General features: G+C 39.7%; 1 pseudogene across 1 annotated transcript; it reads left to right on the top strand.

Annotated features, from left to right (window-relative positions):
* The first annotated feature begins 1,038 nt into the window (after positions 1–1,038).
* Positions 1,039–3,113, top strand: LOC148019407 (uncharacterized; annotated as a pseudogene). The gene is made up of 6 exons (XR_015695049.1): positions 1,039–1,333; positions 1,413–1,445; positions 1,656–1,833; positions 1,929–1,991; positions 2,141–2,347; positions 2,573–3,113. The product of XR_015695049.1 is annotated as an uncharacterized LOC148019407 (transcript).
* The last annotated feature ends 18,009 nt before the right edge of the window (positions 3,114–21,122 follow it).

A 21,122-nucleotide genomic window follows, 5' to 3' on the forward strand; every position in this document is an offset into this window, starting at 1 on the left:
TTTATGCAGGCTCCAAGGAAACCACATTTGGATGCGGCTAGACGCATACTCAGGTATGTGAAGTCCACATTGCAGTATGGACTATTTTATGAGACTGGGGTTCAGATACAGTTGCATGGATACACTGATGCTGATTGGGCTGGTAGTATTTCTGATAGACGATCTACCAGTGGATATGTATTCTCTTTTGGGAGTGCTGCAGTCACTTGGAGCAGCAAGAAACAGCCTACAGTTGCCTTGTCGAGCACAGAGGCTGAGTACAGGGGTGCAGCAATGGCTGCATGTGAGGTAGCTTGGTTGCATAAGCTACTTTATGATATGCATCAGTCTACAGATGGGCCAGTTGTCATTTATTGTGACAACATGAGTAGTATACACTTGGCAAATAACCCAGTCTATCATGCTAGAACAAAGCACATTGAGGTGCATTATCACTATGTGCGAGAGAGGGTTTTACTAGGTCTTATTGATCTAGTTTATGTCAGCACAGAGGATCAGGTAGCTGACATATTCACGAAGGCATTGGGCGCAGAGAAGCTGCGCAAGTTCAGAGACCTGCTTGGTGTGCAGGAATTGGGATTGAGCTCGAGGGGGAGTGTTGAGATATCGAGCTCCACTCGTGATACGCCAGGGTGACCGTTGTATATTTATGTCACCGACTTGTCAGTTGCAGACGCGGTTGGTACACCGCCCATGAATAATAGCTACATGATAGCTATCCTTATCTACTCTAGTTCGTGGCTCAGTTAGTATGCCACCTTAGTTAGTTGAGTTTGGTTTGAGACCCATATATAGGGTTCTTCTATTTCTTTGTACTAGAGTTCTTTTGGCTTACACAACTAAGAAGAGGAAAACTGTTTTCAGCCTCCACCCTTGTGTGTCTTCCCCCATTGTGCAAGCAAGAAAGCTTCAAGCGAGACTCCTTCCTTCTCTCCCACAATCTTGACACCCACCCCCCTTCAAGTGAGATGGCAAAAGGTTTACAAAATTACTCCAAAGTCACTCGATTTGTTGTCTCTACGTTTCAAGGTATATAAGGTCCTTTGATAAGCATTGTAAGGTTGCTTTGGAAGTTACAAGGGTAATTTGACGAACGAGGGAGAGCCAGGTACCCGAGAGAGAGAGAATGCTACATGCAGCCAGCCGCGCCGTGCGGAGATGGTCTTCTCCTTCTTCTTCGTCTTCTCGCCATCCACCCTTCGAGAGGCGGAGTTGCCATGGCCTCACCCTTCCCAAGCATTGCACTTACCTGCGGAACTCATTGAACGGGGGTGAGATATTTCTTCTCGGCACCTGCCATAGCTCCTCGGACAGTGCCAAGGAGGTTAAAGAGGTAAGACTCCACGTCTCTTGTTTTTATGGTTTCTTTTTCCGTGTTCTTCCTTTCTCTGAGTGCGTCTGTCTTGTGCCAGATAATCAGGACCATAAGGCCGAGCGCCATAGCTGTAAGTGCAATTTTTCGTTGTCGATAGCTGTAAATCTTTTCAGAATCTTTTATCCTTTATTTAAAATAATAACTATGTATTTCTGAATCAGCATGTGCAAAGATATTTAGGGAAATGAAAAGGGAACTCAACATGTGAAATTTGTAACGAGTATGAATACGTTCACCACGAGTGTCTTTGTTTCTATTTGAAGGAAGATTTTTGGTGCAGCTTGAGTTGTGCCCTGCAAGAGCTCAGCAGTTGCGATCAAGAGGACACTGTCAGACCCCTAAGCCCTACAGATATGTTTAATTTTCCTGCTCTCGGGCAGAAGGCTTTTGCTTACACTGCAGATTCCCTGCGTGATCTTTTAGAGTTTTTCGGTTTTACTTATGGACAAGAGTTCAAGGTTCGTGAAATTTTGTTGCACATGGTAATCATCATGCTCTTGTTGAAGTCCATAGCTAACAATTACACCTTGGACGTGGTTTTGGAAATCGGTAGGTTTCTATGGAGGAAGGGGAGAAACTTGGGGTTCCAATCCATTACATTGACCAAGATGCAGATGCAAGTTGATTAGTCTTGAAAAATGCAAGTCCAATAGTGTTAAGAACAGTTGATGAACGTCATCTCTGCCCCTTGCAAGGGGCATGGCTCTAAAAAAATGCCATTGACATCATATACTAATCGGCGAGTTGTTGGTTTTGGATTTCCAGGTGACCTTTAGGAAGATCCGAAGTAGTTTATCTTTTCATGATATTGCTGGTTTCATAACAGCATTTCCTCAGCTTGAAAAGGCTTATCCAGTACTCTTTGAAGCGATTACAACAGGTTACAGCAAGGAGAGTGTTACTGCCTTGTTGAGAGACCGAAAATGTTTGAACGAGATGTTCCAGATATGTGAAACTCACTTTCCAGGACCTGTACGTGTCTCCTCTTTTCCTGTTTGGGGGTCTTATGAAGATGTCTTAGCTATCAATAATTTGTGATGCCCACCTAGTGATGGGCTACAGATGCATACACTGTAAATGCCTCTTTTTTGGGAGGAACTCCCTAGCAGTTTTGTACATTCTGACCAAGTCCACTGGTAGCACATGAGTTTGGAATGCTGTGTCTTATTTGATTTGGTTGCTTTTCTTGTTTTACAGGTAAAGGCTCTAGTGCATGACAGGAACCAACTCATGGTACAACGGCTTCAAAAGATGGAAGGGAGAGTAATAGCAGTTGTTGGTCTGGGCCATCTTGGAGGCATGAAGAAAGTGTGGCAAGAAGCTGAGCTCTGAAACTCCTTCGGCTGTCATAGCTGTGAAGTTCAACATCTGATAATACATCTATTTTAGAGGTGGTCTGCTTATCTTGCATTGACTATGTTCATGCTTTTGGACACCTTGCTAAGGAGACTTGAACTGGGAATGTATACGAACTATGGTTGTGTATAAGTGACATTACCTGTTGCAAAGACTTGCCCAGGGGACGTTGTCCTTGTCGGCAGTACAGGATTCTCAAATATGGCAAATTGAGTGTTCTCTCTCCTTCCTCTCCTTTCAGTCATCTGCTAAGGATATGCATGGTTTTTGCTTCAAACCTCCATTGTTTATACATTGAAAGTAAATTTTTGCCTTAAATTAGGCCTTAGGTAAATGTCCAATCATATCAAAGGGAGTATCCTTCTTTTTTGCATGAAAGCTGGTACTATGAAAACTTAAAATAGTGGCTTGGAAAGAAATTGGACAAATTGAATGAGTTTTCATGCTGTTTGGGCTTCCAAAGGATGATGAAGTGTAGAAAGTGGGTTTTTTTTGTTAAAAGATGAAACTGTATATGGAAGTTCAAATTTGAAAAGCTGGTGGCGAGGACAGAAAGTGGGCAACAAGTTTTGATGCTGTTTGATCTGCCATAGGATGATCAAGTGTGGAAAGCCGGTTTTGGTAAAAGATCACAGTTTATATTGAAGTTTGAATTTGAAAAGCTCGATCCTTGCACTTAAGAGGAATGACATGGTGGGTTTTCCAATGCTAGGAGGCTTATCTTGTTGGTGGCACAAAGACAATTAGGGGCTGAGATCATGAAGGCCTTCCAAAATTCTGAGATGAGAGACTAATCAACACTACCCATTTTAAGCATAACGGGCATTTTAATGAACACATTATTTTATATAATTTTAGTGCACATGTAATCAAAATTGAACAGAAAAACTTTGCTAATCAATATTAAGTTTTTGGATTGCCAAAGGCTTAAGCAATGTCTTATTGGTTGTGATTGCCATTACAAGTAATCTCATTCACTTGTGGATATTTGCAAAGCCTTTGATATAGTTCAACAAGATACACTATTACATAGATGTTACAAATACTAGAGATATCATGGAACACAATCAAGGACATCTATGCATTGTATCAAAGGGTGGTAGGCTAGGTGAGATGCCTAAGGGGGCTTTTAGTGATGATCTCTAGCACCCTTCCATACATCAAACTTAGCAAGGTGAAAATCAGTTTTAAACTTAGAAGGATATGGAGGTTGTAGACTCATACATCTATTGAGGGGCCACATTCATTGCATTTGCCAAGAGATTCACCATGGCACAGGCAGCTAGAGATTGATTCACAAGAGAATGCACAACATAGACCATGATGGAGAGAGTGTCATTAGGCATAGTTCTAGAAGCCTTGCACACGGAGGTGGCTATTGGACACATTAGTCACATTAGCAACGATCTATGGTGCACCTAATTAGACCCTCAACTTGGCTACATACTTATGGACACAAATTGAGGGACCACGAGTCATCCTGTTCTCATGGATGATTTGCAACATACCATCAGTACCACATGAGATCATTAGAGTTGGGTTTATTGCACCCCCCATGATGATGGGGGCCCTTTTGGAGACCATTAACTTCACAAACACAAGTATGTGATATGTATGTACATAGATTACTTGAAAGAGCCTATGAGGCCCCTCCATACCTAGCTCAAGCAAGGTAGAAGACTTCATGGTATGGATAGGTAGAGTAGTGGCTCAGAAGATATGGGATTGACATGGACAATCCCCCCCCCCCCCCCTCTCGCAACCCCCCTTGTCCATGTTTCAATGTGACCCTAACATCCCCTTCATACCCCTCTCCCATACCGAGGGGAATTTGATCATGTGACATGACCTTTACCAACTACATAGCATTGCATGGATTTCGTCTCAGCAACCTCTTCCACCAAAGATATATTACAAGGATCACTTCATGAGAACTATAGTGAATGGTTTCATTGTGAGACCTAACACCTAGATGTATATGTTCCATATGAGATGCGAGTAGCCGTTGGCTAGCTCATGATATCCTCTCATCAACTTGAGATTGAGACTAGGAGGTCAACCCACATTCCTAGAGTTGAGCAAATATGTAGACTACACTAGGAGGTGGTGGAGAGCAAGGAGCACTTTATCTACAAATGTAGAGCCTACAGCATAGTTTTAGCTAGATGCCCCATACTATTTGGAGGAGACACCCTTTTTGGATTAGTTATGGAGTCCCTAGACTAGCATTACCTAGGATACTTCCTAGTCGAGATTCACAGGCTTCGCACATCATTATTACAAGCAAGCATCATTTGGAGAGGGGGATGTTAGTCACAGCTTACTGATTTCTTCCAAACAACAACTCCACACACTAGCCACATGAAGAGTAGTGACAATCTAAAAAGTTAGGGAGATTAGAGCAACATGCTAACCGCAAATACAATGGTACTAGACATAGACGACACTATTACTAGAGAGAGATGAGAGAGATTTGCTTGGGACATGAGCAACACATGATAGAGTTGAGAGATTAATCCATATGCTACCCCCGTACTATTTCATCAAGGATGTATGGCATACTATACCCACCACTGATCTTGACTAGGTCTGATTAGATGTATGTATATCATTTAGCCATGAAGCTAGACATGTATTGCTTGATCCTCCTATTGTATCCCTACCTGGGCATTATTTTGTCTTGTACATCACCTTAGCTTCTTTTCACAGTATAGCACTAGCCACCATTTAGCACGTCACACTTGGATGTCTAGTGATGATCAATGTTGTACATGGTTTTATCTCATAGGCTAGTTTTGGCCTCAGAAGATGTGTGCATGCGCGCGTGCGTGCGCATGTGCACCCATTGTTGCTAGAACTTCCTCAAAACCTTCTATGGTGTTTCATACTTAGGATGCTATGCCATGTAGGGGACCATGGTGTTTACCTATCATGCGACACCTTGGCATTTTATGCTCAAACAAGGCATGATATTTATATCTAGCATTTAGCATATTTGAGAAGAAGTTGATGAGATCAAAGTTTATCCTAGTGATTTTCTAACTCTTACAATTATTTGTTGTTTAAAATGCCCATTATCTCACAATGAAGAAGCATTTGGATGATATAGGTTAGTGTTACTTTGGCATCCATCACCAAAGCGTGGAAGCTTTGTTTGGAGTGGTAAGTTGTTTGTTTAAGTGCACCCTTGTATTGTTGTGCCCCTTTGTAGATAGTATAAAAGATTTGAATTGCATAATTTGAGTCTACTAATGTTGAGCAAAACATCATCACAAGAGGAACTTAGATGATTGATAGTGAAAGTCTTATTTTTGATCATCATGACATTGTGAGATTATATTGTATGGTGAATACTTCCTTTGCACAAGTAAAATTTGCATGGAATCTTCTAGCTTCATCGGTTCTACATGCAACATGGCCTTTAAACTACCTAAATTAGGTGTGTACCAAAACCTTATACTCATGGCCCTTGTGGTTTGAGTGTTTTCTTTATCTAATAGTTCTAAAGTAAAACCATATTTGTAGATTGAAGCTGATCAAATTGTGGTAGCTTGTTCTTCACATGTTCATATTTGGTGTCATAAAATGGCTAGCACACTTGGTGGTCCATGATTACAATTGGGATTAATATTTCTTCTCTAGGCTTCTCTTTATTATACCACTAATATAAGTGCCTAAATTGAAACAATTCTTGGATTTATATGTGCCTTTCTAGGAAAACAATATTGAATAATGGTCGCACTAGTTCCAAGAGTGTTTGGGAAAGTTATTTAGTCTCCTTACAACTCAAAGCTAGACATGATGTTTATGCATTAGTTTATTTCTCTATTAGATTTAATGACTTTAGATAAAATGTTTACCTTGATGTTGAGTTAGAATTCAAAGTTTTACTCTAGTTGTTAAGTAAATTGCAAAAAGCCTCATTCCTTAGAAAATTTGATATTTTTCCATCACCTTTGTATCCTATGCTACATATGCATTAGAAGAAGAGTTCCTATCTTATTCCTCATGGCTTTGAGTGTAGCTGAGTTCATGGGGTACATATTTGTTTCGCTTGGTTTGCATTTCAATCCATAATGGGAATTACAAGAGTTTTTCTGCTAGGTGGCAATCCAATCCTTTAAGATCAAAATAGGTCCACCTGAACACATTTGAAAATTCCATAAGAAGAATTCTTACATATGTTGCTTTATTAGCAGCGAGGTCCTCTACAACAAAAGCAAGTTTGGTTTTCTCATTCTTTTTGCCAAGTTCACTTATCACTAGACGATGAGATGCACATGGCACATAGCATAACAATCCCTTGATCTCATTTCTTTGATTTGTTGAATCTTTTTAACAAGACTTGCGGGTTAGTTTGGTACTTATTATCACTAAGTTTTGCTTCCTTCCACAATTCCTTGAGCTTACTACATCTCATGTAAATTAGTGAATCCCATTCAACTTCCATAACTCCCTTGGGACTGGGTATCTTAGTGTTACTCTCCCTACTATTGTCCATATCAAATTCCAAAGACCTAGTAGTAGCTAATCCTTCTCTCAAAGTTTGTTCACTTCCTTTCACTTCCACCTCCAACATGAGAACTTAGGCATTGTATTATGTTCCATGAGCTCATCATTTGGAACGTCTAAATAGTTTAGCTCAACTCTATTACTTTGCTTTACAATTGTAACCTCATTATTTCTATAGGAATAGGATAAGTTGGGATCTTCCCTATGACTCTTTGATCAATGCAAACTATTTGAGCTATATTTGGTCTGAGTTGAGGCTAGTTAGGAGGGTGTAATTATACAAAATTTTAAGCTTGTGGATCGTCCATTTCTATTTGGATGCTTTTAAGAGTTCTTTTAAGGGTGAAGGTCAGGAAGCACGTTAATGCTCAATCTTCTACATATGAACTCAAGAAATTTTCCTTAGGCTTGGGATACATCTAGTCACATCCTTTGTCTTTAGATTGAGGTCTTTGTGTTCTATTTGGGAGCTTGGATATTGCATCAAGGTCCATGGGAGAGTTTTCATTACTACTCATATTTTCTCTATAAAATTACAAAAGAATCCTCAGTCAGTTTATCATTTTGCATCCATGATCATTTTAGGGGGTAATTCATAGTCCATGCTTTCATTTACCATAAAGAATCATACAACAACTTACACAAGCATTCTTTTAAGTACTCCCGCTAGTCTCAATTTAGATCCAATAGCCATGGTTAGGTTGAAAAGCACATTCTCAAATGCATTGACTATGCTAACCCTACTCCTATGTCAACAATGCCTATTCTTATTGGATTACCTAGGGCTAAGAAGCACCACATAGATGATTAGCCTCTTCATAGAAGGTGTTGACTCCTAATGGTCCTAGGATTTTGCTACTAGGTGTTAGGCTCAATGTTGGTATGCTAGTTTGTTCTTGTTCTACATTGTCAACCTCATGACTTCCTTCTATCCAAACCTTAAAGGTTTTCCAAATGGTTGGGTTTTCCTTAAGTGACCTAGCCAAAGGCATTGTCATATTAGTTGAGGCTAGCCCTACAATCATGCTTGCATACTTATTACACTTGATTCTTTTGGGTATGTAGTGGCATTTTCTATGTAAACTTATTGGCTATTCTTGCTATTGAAGGATGGGTATTAATTCTTTGAGAGACATAGCTCTAGTAGATTTTGAAACTAGTCATGTGCACAAAAGCCCACGAGCAATTCCAAACATCCCATCGAATCTTTCTTCTAGGGAGTTTGAATGTAGTCCTATGGACAAAAGCTTATGAGCACTTCCAACATCTCCTTCACTATTCCAAACATCCTTAACTCTTTTGTCTAGTTCTTCCTAGGGTTTGCTTGATCTAATCCTTGAATTTTGCAATCGTTCTAATTATTGCTTTAGGTCTAAAGGTGGTGTATACGTTGGTAGCTGGAGGTATTGTTGTCTTATTATTATTTAAGATCACCTTATTCATAGCCCTTCTTCTAGATCTCTATATTCTTTTCCTATGATTGACTAATCTACTACTAAAGGTCTAGGAAGGCTCACACCTTCCATCTTACTTGGGCCACAAGTGATGGCATTTAAAGGGAATATGTTGGGATTCAAACCTTCCAATCTTACTTTAGGAATGAGTGATGGCTTTTAAAGGAATTAGTCTATGATATTCAATAAATGGCTCTACTGTGAAAAAAATTAGAAATGCCAAGGGTATGATCACATTACTAGTTGAAGGTGTGTGCCTAGGGCAATATGCATAAATGTATGTGATTACATCTTATAAGCACGTTCAATATATATTGTTCTCCATCTTTGGGTATTTCTTACTAAGGTATTTGGAGGGGGTTAGCATTAGCTTCAACATGATGGAAAAATGGAGAGAAACCTTCAATCAATCAAACAAGCACATTTGAGCAACCTCATACATTGGATTGACAAAACGACTACAAACATATAAAATGGATTAATTATAACTAAATATACACTTTCCTTTTTAGAACAATTTTCACTTACTTCACTAAGTTAAATATGTTATCTTAGACTAGTTGTAAAGGTTTTGGAGTGGTATATTCACCTTGGTGAGATATGCTCACTTTGCACATAATAAAGGGCTATCCACACTTGAGAATGCTCAAACTAAAGATAAATTCCAAACTAGAGTCATTTGTTAGATCATGTTAATGCTAACTAATTCAAATCTTGCTAATGAATTGTAGAAAATAACTATAACCTTGCAACATGCCTCAAGATAGAGAAGCAAATGACCTCATTTGCTACTTAGAAATAAATTTGAGCTATTTCTAACTTGCATTCAAATGATAAGTCAGTTGGCAATTAGTGTATCAAAAAATTCATAAATATTCAAATTAAAAACAAGAAGTAAATTGATACATTTTTTCCAATGGCTAGTTATATCAGATGATAAAGAAAATTATAAACCAAGACTTTCCAAAAGTTAGTAAGCATAAAATAAACAACTGTTACTTCTTCTACATTACTTGGATTGTCTAGCTCATAGATATTCCTAAAGACATTAGATTATTTAGCTCTTAGATATGCCTAGAAACGAATGAATTAACAAAGCTCTTTGGAAACAAAAATCCACATATACACGCACTATGCTTCATCCAAAATATCGAATAATAAATAGACCAAGAATAGCACAAACTCCAAATACATGTAGATGCCACAATGAGTTATAATGGATTAGCTAGAAGTGAAAATCATCCATGTTTGTGATAATCAATGTTAGCAAACTAGAAAGGATCGCCATTCCCATAAACCTTGTATCCTAGGGAGGACCCTCTTGAGAACATGCCGTGGCGTATAGAGGAGAACCCTCCAGCTAATAAATGCCTCATATGGGCTATTCACATGGGCCAATATGCCTCACATGGGGCTATTCACACTTGAGGATGCTCAAACTAAAGATAAATTCCAAACTAGAATCATACGCTAAATCATGCTAATGTTAACTAATACAAATAAAATAAGTGCAACCCACACTTGTAGATAAAGATTCTAAAATAATGTGATCTCACCACAAAGAGAGAGTGTTTTAATAAGCATGGTAATGTGCTTAGAGGAACATGAAGAACACAATATGGTTATTATGCAAGTGGATACAACAATGTTGGTTATGTACAAAGAGGTGACTATAGCACAAGCATCACATGATGATGACATGTTTTTGGATTCATGTGCTATGAACCATGTGACACATCATGCAGAGTATTGATACTAAGGAAAAGATGAGGATTGATGAGTATGAGACTACAAGAGATGATACTATGCATATAATAATGCATATTGGGAGTGCAATATTTCTTACTAAGGATGGAAGTGAGAATGAACTTGGGGATGTACTTTATATATCCACTATCATAAAGAACCTTTCATTGGTTGGTCAAGTGGGATGACCAAGGCAAATAGGTTCACTTTAATAAATTTGTATGTTTTATAGAGGAATTTCATAATGGAAGGATAGGTGTATTGCTTGCTAGAGACTATAAAAAAAGGTAGACTTTCATTGACCAAATCAAGAGTGGATACATCACTATCACAATAGGTTGACAAAAGTATACCAGTCACATCCAAGGATAACCATGACACAACGGCAGTAGCAAAGCCTCAGGAGAAACATGAAAACCCCGAGGACATAAGCAATCTTAGCGTCAACCAATTCTACTCATCTAGGCTTGAGCCCCTAGCCATGCTAAAGCCTAGGGAAACTCCCAGAACCTTGCATGAGATAGCAACCGAGCAAGCCCTCATTGAACATAGAAGTGTCACAGAATGCTTAACTAAGTTGGATGCTAAAATCAAATTATTCACACATGTCTACATCCTTACAAACATGGGTACATTCCCTAAGGAGCAGCTTGAGGAATACTTGCCATATCCTCTATCCTGGGAAGAGCAGGAATATCTTAACGACCACTATGATACACTCCTACATGAGCGCATGCAACTCATCTCTAACGAGAAGGCTGACGAACTACACTTAATTGTGACATTCAATGAAGTGCTTTGCCAACCAAATCTCTTAGAGATAGAGCAACTAAAGCGACAATCAGAGGGTCGAAGTCAATTTGAAAAATGTTGGGTTGAAAATCGTGTTACATTGGCCAAAAATCATGTTACAATGGCCGAATTGACAATCTCACAGGAGCGATTGGCCAAATGGCGGTCTCAACAAGACCCAACCTATGTGGCACCAACTTCCTTTCAAGTATTGGCTACCATTCAGGGTATGGACTTAGCCGGAACTAACCAAGATAACTCTCTGGTTGATAAGATTCTCACTAAGGAGGAGCTACATGTTGCGAGTGGACTTAGACAAGGTACCATGCTACTCGATGTTGTAAAATATCTATTGTTATAGAGTAGGTTGCCACAAGTACTAGATGCATGTGCCACACTCTAGTACAATCCTAAGTTCTACAATTGGTTTTTATCCTCATAAAGTGACATGGATTCATAAATGTGTACATAAATAAACAATGAAATTTGTGACTGTGTATAGATAATACCAACACACACAAGCAATGATAGTCAAGAGCATGAAAAAAAGTTGGGTTTGACAGGCTGAGCTCCTCAGGTCCCCCTCTCACCATGCGTCTAGAAGTTGTGTGACCGCTCTTGCCTCCAGGTGGAGGGCATGCAGCCCTCATTGCCACCATGGGAAGCCCTGGCCAACAGCTCTGAGGGTGTAGACAGAGTGGCATCCCCTCCATGTCTCCCCAGCCTTGCCTAATAGGAGCTTACCACCAGCAATGCCCCAGTCGTCTGATCACTCAGACTCACCCTGCCTCATACAAATATAATAGGCCCTATTTTGTATAAGATGCTTACCAAGTGCTATCTTGCCATGACTTTTTGTCTTTAGATGGTTAAAAGGGGCAAGTTTCCCAACTGTACAAACTTTCCTTACCTACTACTAATATATTTCACATCTTTAACAAAAAAGATAATCAAGCGCTGGTGATATGCATCAAAGTCAACACCATAGGATTTACATAACTGATGTCTTTTTGCATTGCACTTGCTCATTATGGTTGAAGCATATGACTTGCATGTACTCTCATGAATTGTCAAGTGGATGCATGATGACACAAGTCTTTGTATGAAAGTGTTCAATGTCCAAGTCACCACAAGACCACCAACCCCACAAAGAGCCATGACGGAAACCCCGTTATTCAAAGAGAAAATCACCCCTGCAAATAAAACACACATTGCAATTAAACATGGCCCATAGCATAGGCATTGTCTACTCTTTCTTTCTTGGCCAAACTCTACATCCGGCTCACTGCAGTTGCCACCTCAATTGTACCAATGCCTCACGTGTTACAAAGAGGTTTACAAAATCTCTCAAGTATATCTCTCCATCTCAACGATTGTTCCTCTAGCAACGAGGCTAGTAACACAATCATCCTTGTAATATCCATTTTCCACACCCATTGGATCTTGACAGTTCTCAGTTCAAATGAAAGGTTGATCGCCTCAATGTATTGCATTGGTTGTATTCATTTTATTTTAAAAAAACAAAGACAAAAAAAAAAGAAATAAAAATGAAAAAAAGAGAGAGAAAACAAAACAAAACAAAAGAAAACAAAAGCACTCATGATCACAGCACAACACCTAGGGGTCCTCAAACTAGGAACATCGAGTGACCTTGGTCGGCTAGCTCCGCCGTCCCTAGCCCCCTAGACCCTTACACATCCCCCACAATTGTTCAGGGCACATCAAGCGCACGACATACCAAGGGAGCTTGTCTCGCCTATGGTTAGACTTGTCACCCTGAACCATTTGCACAATTCTTTTTCACACTCCATCTCAGTAGTACCATTGCAATCAATAGTGGTAAGCAGGGCACGAAAGACCATGGAAAGTACACCTACTTTTCGAACACTACAAGTAGCCACTAGCTACCAAAAGCTAAGGTATCAATGAGGTCAATTATGGTACATTGTGTTGTCAAAATCACAAATGATGTCTCAAGAAGCCTTTAAGTGTACTTCTCCTCAGCATCGACAAATTTTTCCACCCCATTGAGCCCTCCCTTCATCCACACATTGCTATGAGGAGCCAGACTAGCAGTCTTCTAACTACGTAATATCTAAGTATGCATGTGCACTCACACAATATTTGCATCACAATCTATACACAGTTTGGTCCTCAAGTGCAGGACATTACTCTCAGCTTGCTTAGAGTTTGATCTGTCTCGCAAACTAATCAAACTACGTCTTATGTACACAATAAGAAGAGTAGCACTAACCCTTAGGGAGAGACCACATATGAGAGGTTTTCAATTGCAGGCTTTGAAGACACCAGGCAAGCATCGTCAGCTCTTCATGAACACTCAACTCTGAATTCTTATCCTTTATCATCATGAAAGCCCTCCAAAGACTCGTCATGCGCAAAATTTCGAGAACACCAACACGTGCTAGCAAAGAGTGCAACTCCTAACAAAGAACAACCCTATCACCAACTACAACAACCCTATCACTAGCCCATCAAGCCAACAAAGTGCCACCAATGTCCCTTACACACACGCCTTCAGTGCATGCTAAAGCTTGCTACCTACGACCGTGAGTGCCATGGGACTGGCACTCATCTAGGTGGGGGGGGTAATGTTAACCCTCAAACGAACAAGGTGGAAAATCTAGAAAATCTAAAGCAAAAGACAAGGCTAAGGCAAAAGTGAAATGGAAGACAAGGCTAAGGCAAAAGTGAAATGGAAGACGAAGGCGCGCCAAAGAAGAATTTGGAAATACAAGAAGTGCAAAATAGTTCCAAATCAAGCAGAAAGACGCACAAGAAAAAGCACAAGTCAATACTTTTGTAAAAGAGCACAAGGCACACCAGGATTTATTTTAAGAGCGTCGGGTGCAAATTGTAAAGGTAGATGGGAAGTGGAAAGGAAGCTAGGAAGATAGGAGGACAATAGGAAAAAGGGCCTAGGCCATGTAAAAAAGGGGATAAGGGGATGACCTCCCAAAAGGGATTTAGGGTTTTGTATATAAAGTAGAAAAGTGAATGAGAAACTCATTCTTGTGTGTAGCCAAAAGTAGCTCTCTTCTTCTTCTTCTTGCTTGCCTGAGAGAGAGAGTGCGAGAGTGTGAGGGAGTGAGCGTGTGAGGGTGAGGGACCATGGTGGAGAAGCTCTCCACCTTCTCCTCTCTTCTTCTCTTCTCTTCTCTTCTCTTCTCTTCTCTTGCTCGTGGCAATGGAGCTTGGAGTGTGGAGGTTGAGGATGGAGCTTGCTTTGAAGCTTGGACTTGGATCGTGGAGCTACCGGAGTGCTCAGGAGAGGAGGCAACTCGATCGGGCATGGAGGTAGCTCACTATACTCATAGAGATGGATAGTGTGTCGGCTATGTGAGAGGTAGCCATTAGTGCTTGGCTTGGAATGCTTGAATAATAAGCGGTCCATGGGTCTTGACGATTGAGCTTGTGCTCACCTCTACAAGGGTGAAGGGAGATTCATGGAGAGCAATTGATGAAAGAGAAGGGTTTCAAAGAAATAGAAGATGTAGAAGAATACTCATAGAGGTGAGCTTGTCAATTTATTTCTGCATATTGAGATGATAAATCCCTTGTAGACCAACAACATGCATAAAATAGTAGCTTCCTCTCTATTGTTGAGACCACCAATCTTATGCTTCCATTGGCTCCGAAAGAGGGGTAAACTACTAGGACACCTAGTTAGAATTCTCCCAGATCACTCCTTCTTCTTCTCCCAGTTCGGAGTGTTATTTGCTGTCTGAAAACTGTGATCACACATCACGCAATTTTGCCAATCCTTCTTTTTGCATAAAATCCCCCTAGAATGGCTAAAAGCCACTTGTTTTTTTTTCATGTTATCCTATTCTAGAAGTTATCTATAGCTTTTGGATATTTACAAGAAATAATATCCAAAATTTTAAAAATAGGCTAAACTTGTCCAAAAATCTAGTATTTTTGAACCATCCACACTATGGACACTAACACTAATGACTAATATAGCATTGACTCTCTAGATCAATAAGAAAGCCGAATGACGATGTACTCTAGAGTTTTTCACATTGTGTCTGCGTAGCATCACATCACCCATTGTTATAACTTATTATTTATTTATTTTGTGACAAATAGAACAAGGGAAGGTAGGTCACACATCATGATTATTGGAGTTTCCACACATTGGTTTCTCTTCTTCTTACTTGAACCTCCATAGCTCTTACACCCTTCTTACTTCTGCTCGTGCTTCCACCTTCCACTTACCTTTTGATTGGTATCATAGCAAGAATTTGAGGAGCTTCATCTTCATTTTCTTCAACTTGGATTCAAAGCTTTAGCCCAAGGTTTCACGACAGAGCCATTGCTTCTTTTGCTTGAGGTATGCATCGAGCTCTTCCTTCTCCCAAGATGTTCCACACTTGTCAAGGCTTGTTCTAGAGACCATAAGGACCTACTTGAGCATTTTGTAGCAACCAGTAATAGTAGCAAACACATTAGCCCAAGTAGCATGATTTGCACTTGGTTTCCACCCCTCTTTCCTTGGCTATCGATAGTCTCCTACAGTTCTTGTTTGAGCTCTCCATCACTTGGCATTCATTGGTAACTTCCTTGACATTGGTACTTGCTCTTGGTGGGAATCATTTTGGAGCTCCCCAATCTCTATTATTGCTATTATATACAACCAGATCTACAATATATAGGTTTGGCACAGTTTTCCTTCAGTGTTTGGAGCTCATTTATGCTTCTAACTATGCTCATATGCTCATATATTGTTGCCCGACTACTTGGAGGATATACTAAGGTGCTTTGGAGACACATTTGAGCTTGATTGACAAAGTTTTCACTACCATAACATTGTGGACAACAAGCCCTTTATTGATAAGGTTTATGCCTCTTATATCTACTAGTCTTTCGAGTATACTACATGTCTATGATGATGTTTAGCATTGATGTATACATCCAGATATGCTTATGACAAGCTTTGGCACTTACATTTAAGCTACATTTGATGTACTTGGGTTTTGGTCCATTGCTTTGAGCTTTTGTGGTTACTCACTTAAGGGAATTGAAGCTTCATTGGATACTTATGCGACTAGATGTATCTTTGATGTACTTGGACTTCTTGAAGGATTTGATGTATATGTCTTGAGCTTTGCTTGCTCTCTTTGCATTCTAAATTTGCTTCCAGTGGGAGACACTAGTACTTACTTGGTAGAGCTTGGTTCTTTGAGACAGTGGGACTGTTGATTCATGTATATGCTCTCTTGTATGATATTGGATGCAATTACTTCTACTTGTGGATTGATTTGATTCCGTATGCTTTGGACATCAACACTTGCCTCTGCCAACGATTTGTTAGTGATGTATAGATGTATATTGGTTATGTACTATGTCATTGCTCTTTTGCTCAGTCAGTTGTGCATTTGGAAAATCTTTGTAGTTGCTCCTAAGATCTTCTATATGCATGATGTATATGCTTATGGGATGTATTGTCTATTGACACTTTGAGTTCATGATAGTCTTTGGTACCAATGGTTTATGCCTATTCACTACTAGTTGTTGCATCCATTTATCCGACTTGCTATGTAGATATTCATGGTAGTTGGAGCTTGATTTCTTGTATATTTGCCCATAGTTGGTTAGTGACATACACAACTACATTTATTACAATTATGATGTAATTACAGTTTTCAACATTCTTTTGGAGAGTAGAGAATTTGTTTTGGCACTCTTTTGATCATAGTTTGTGGATAGCAATACCCTCATTTGTTCTTGACAATCCTTTTGCACACCATTTTGGATTAGTTTTGGGATTTTTTAATTTTATTTATAACAACCCATACTCTTGCCATTTATTATGGCATTGGCAATCACTATGGTAGGTTCTCATGCATCAGCGATAGTGCTATTTTCAATATTGAAAAGTGTGATGGCAAAAACTTCAAATATTGGAAGACGCAGATATGGCAAGTCTTGGCGCAAAAAAGGTAGGTTAAGACATTGAAGTTAGAGAGAATAAAGCCCAAGATTTATGATGTAGAGGATTGGGAAGAACTTAATGAGCTATACAAGTCCACTATCATTTTGTCATTATCAAATCAAATGTATTTCAATGTCATTGACATTCAGGGTGGTGCTTATACATTATGTTGTGATCTTTATGAAAAATAGAGACATGTATCTTAGTTTTATTGGTTGAAGAGGCTTGTGGACCTTTGCATGAAGGAATGTACACCTATGTCTAATCATTTGAACGAGTTCCACTCTATTTTCAACTAGCTTGTTTCGTAGGACATCAAGTTTGAGGATAATATCAAGTCTTTGTTCTTGCTTGTCACACTACCTGAGTCATGGGACACTTTTTGTATTTCTATGAGCGCTCATCCTCTTGAGGGTGGTTTTAAATACAATGATGTAGAGAGTGTCCTACTTGATAGAAGAAGTGAATAGGAAGAACATTGATGTAGGCCACACTTTTCATGCATTGAATGTTAGAGGCAGAAATGGTGGAAATGGCAATAACAACCATGGTGAAGACTCATAGCCCAATAAGGGAAATCTCAGTCTTATGGGAAATCTTGCAATAAGCCCCACTGATGTGAGTCCTCTTTGACACATCATAATTGTGGGTAGTAGAGTCATATTAGGCCGTAGTGTCATAAAATGTACAATGGTAGGCACAATGAGAAAGGCAGATGAAGATACAGGAGATAAATGCATTGGAGTACAGCTCTAATGATTTATTCTTGTAATATCATCTCTTAATGCTATTCAATTGATCGATGCATTGTGTGCTTACTCTTCATGTTGGCTTCTAGATTCGAGGGCTTCCTTTCATGTTACCCTGCATTGCCATTGGTTTCATAGCTACCATATATTTCTAGGTTTGGTTAGACTAGGAGATGATAGTGCTTTGGATATCATTGGCATAGGTGATGTTAGATTTGCAGTTTGATATCGGTTCTCCATCTGTGCTTCATGATGTACGCCATGTCTTGGCTAGAGTTGCCAAGGTTGGCATCCTCTACCCTTTGCTTGTTTCTGGACCTATTGATCATGTATTGGTTGTGATCAATCTTTCACATGTATCTTTATGGCATTGTTGCCCCTTTGGCTCTTATGTTGCTTGTTTTTGGACTTGTTGACCATGTATTGGATGTGATCAATCTTTCATATGTATCTTTATGGCATTGTTACCCCTTTGGCTCTTGTGCATTTAGATGTTTGTGGCCCCATATCCTATCAATCATTGGGTAGCACAAAGTATTTCATTACATTCATAGATGATCTTTCACATAAGATTTGGGCCTATCCCATTAAGCAAAAATTGGTTGCTTTGTCTACGTTTCAGTGCTTCCTTGCCATGGCTTCTAGGTATAGATTGAAATGCCTATGGTCTGATAATGAGAGTGAATATGTATCTAATGCCTTTTAGCTATGTAATAAGTAGGTATTGAGCATTAGTTGATTGCCCCATACACCCCACCCCAAAATGGCATTGTAAAGGGCATGAACAGACTATTTAGAAAAGAGACCGTTAGTCTGGCAAGCTTACCGTGTCACTTTTTAGTTGAGGCAATGTAACCTGCTCGCCTATCGGCTGTCCAAGCACGTTTTTAGCGGTCTATTGAGAGATGAATCTAAGCGACGCCGCCGGGCGCTCCCATGGAATGTTACGGGGTTTTTCATCTAGGGTTTCTTGAGTTTGCCTCGCAACGGAACGTTCATGGGTGAACCCACTAGGATTGACTTGAAATTTCAGTTCCTAGGAGTCAAGGTCTCCTAATAGCATTCTAGCGTTAGGTCCTAGACATCCTACTTTGCACAGAGATACCCAATCCGAAACAGATCCATGCCACACTTACTTCAAAGAGAATGTGAAACAAAAGGGATGCGCACTCAACCTCTCTGCCCATAGGGCATAGTCCCATTCCGGTCCCCTAAACCAGCATGAATCGGGTTTTAACCTAACATAGGGCATAGTTCCATTCCGGTCCCCTAAACCAGCATGAATCGGGTTCTAACCTAACAATACCTAAAGGTCTAAAACCTTGTGAGAAGCCTCCCAGTTCTCTGGGACTACCTTGCCGTAGGATAGACCTATTGGGGGTTCCGTCCACCTGCTTCCCTCAGTAGGCATTCTTTAGTTATCTAGTTAGGTCCTATCACATTTATGCATGACATTTAAAATCAACTTCCTTAATTACAACTTTTAAGGAACATGGTTCATTCACGTAATTTATGGCACAAACATGAATACAGAGCAAGCAATCCTTTTGACGAACAAGTTTCTTAATTTATTATCCAGTTAATCTTTATCTCCTACCCATATAGGAGAAATTATGTATCCCTTTTGTCCAACAGAAGTACTCGATTCAAATCACATGGCACCATAATTTCCATCCATTATCTAGAATAGGATCTTCCAATGCTATAGATGTTGGGCTCACTATAGTCTTCACCTCCGTTCCGGACTAGGCAAGGGGTGTCCAAAGCTCTACTTGACCCCAAGCGGCCTATGAGTGAAACACAATTTCCATGGTTGGCCTTTTCACCACTAAAACTTTGGCCCGTGAATCGAGTAGTGCCCTCTCAACGTAATCCACGGTGCGAACTTGGAGATGATCCACTAGTGCAAAATATCCTTCCTTAATTAATCCATTTAAGAATCAAGCACGAAAAAGGCATTCAGCCCTAATATCATTGTCCAAGAAAACATTCCTTTATTCCTATGGCAACTTGTCATCACAGATCCCTGCCATGCATTTATCATCAAGCACAAGCAGTTGGAATAATCATCCAAATCACATCCCAACAATCAATTTAATGCAAAAAGCATTTAAGATGATGCTAGATCAGTCAACAAAACAATTATATCATTTTCCAACATTGCAGGAATAGTCATGATAACCTTCCATCACATATTTGCTCTCCCCCTTGGGATCAATAGCAGTTCTATGTAAGATTTACTTAACACACCCTTCTTTCGACTAAGGCATATGTTAAGGTTTCAAACATTGTACAAGACCTAAGTTCTATTAATCTCTTACATTGATCGATAATCCAGCCTTCTTCAATAAGTACAAAAGTAGCGGTCTTTCCTTTGACTTAGGGTTTCCTAATTCCTTGAGCTCATCATTTTCCCTAGAGTTGTTGTTGCATCTAGCCCAACCCCGAATAGGATTGATAACATAGTCGCTATTTGACGAATCTCAAGGCATCTTAGTCTTAGTCCTTATGGTCGTTGTTTGTGTTAACTACGCACATCATCAAGATCCCAATGAACTAATAGATTCGAGATTGAATTTTCCTTAGGCTAGATTACTTATTATGCAATCTGTCAAGCGTGCAAACTAGGCCATACTTTCAGTGTGGAAAAATATCCATCTATTATTTTCCCGAAAAGGAGAGTCAACAATACCTTGGAATGCTATTATGCTATGTGCAAGGTTGTCGCATAGCATCTAGATACAATTAACTTCTCTTGATACCCGCACTTTGCAACTCTATCTTTTGAATGTATGAGATAAAACCTATCCCTTTCCATGACTATTCTCATGCAGCATCTAATATACTTCATGCAGGAATCGAAACAAGCATCTATTAATTTGGAAATACATTACTTACGGCTAGTATCGCAGTTGGATTGGCAGTGATGCCCTTGCCTGAGGCTTCGTTGTTCGTTGGGGGATTGCCATCTGCGTGCGAAAATTTCCGCTTGGGTTCCATCCCCAATCTTCTTCTCTTTTATGCGTGCTTCGCACAAGACTTCCGTGCCTTGTACTCAATTAATGAGGGTCACTTGGGGAGCGAAATGAGCTTGCGATTAAAGGATAATCTCAGAAAACAAGGTATGGGTTTGCGGGAAATTGGAGAAGAAAGGATATGTGTCGATACCCTCTAAGGAGGGG

Source organism: Lygodium microphyllum, chromosome 20 (genome assembly GCF_053477565.2).
Source record: "Lygodium microphyllum isolate KBCC chromosome 20, Lygodium_microphyllum_v1.1.10, whole genome shotgun sequence".
Taxonomy (NCBI): domain Eukaryota; kingdom Viridiplantae; phylum Streptophyta; class Polypodiopsida; order Schizaeales; family Lygodiaceae; genus Lygodium; species Lygodium microphyllum.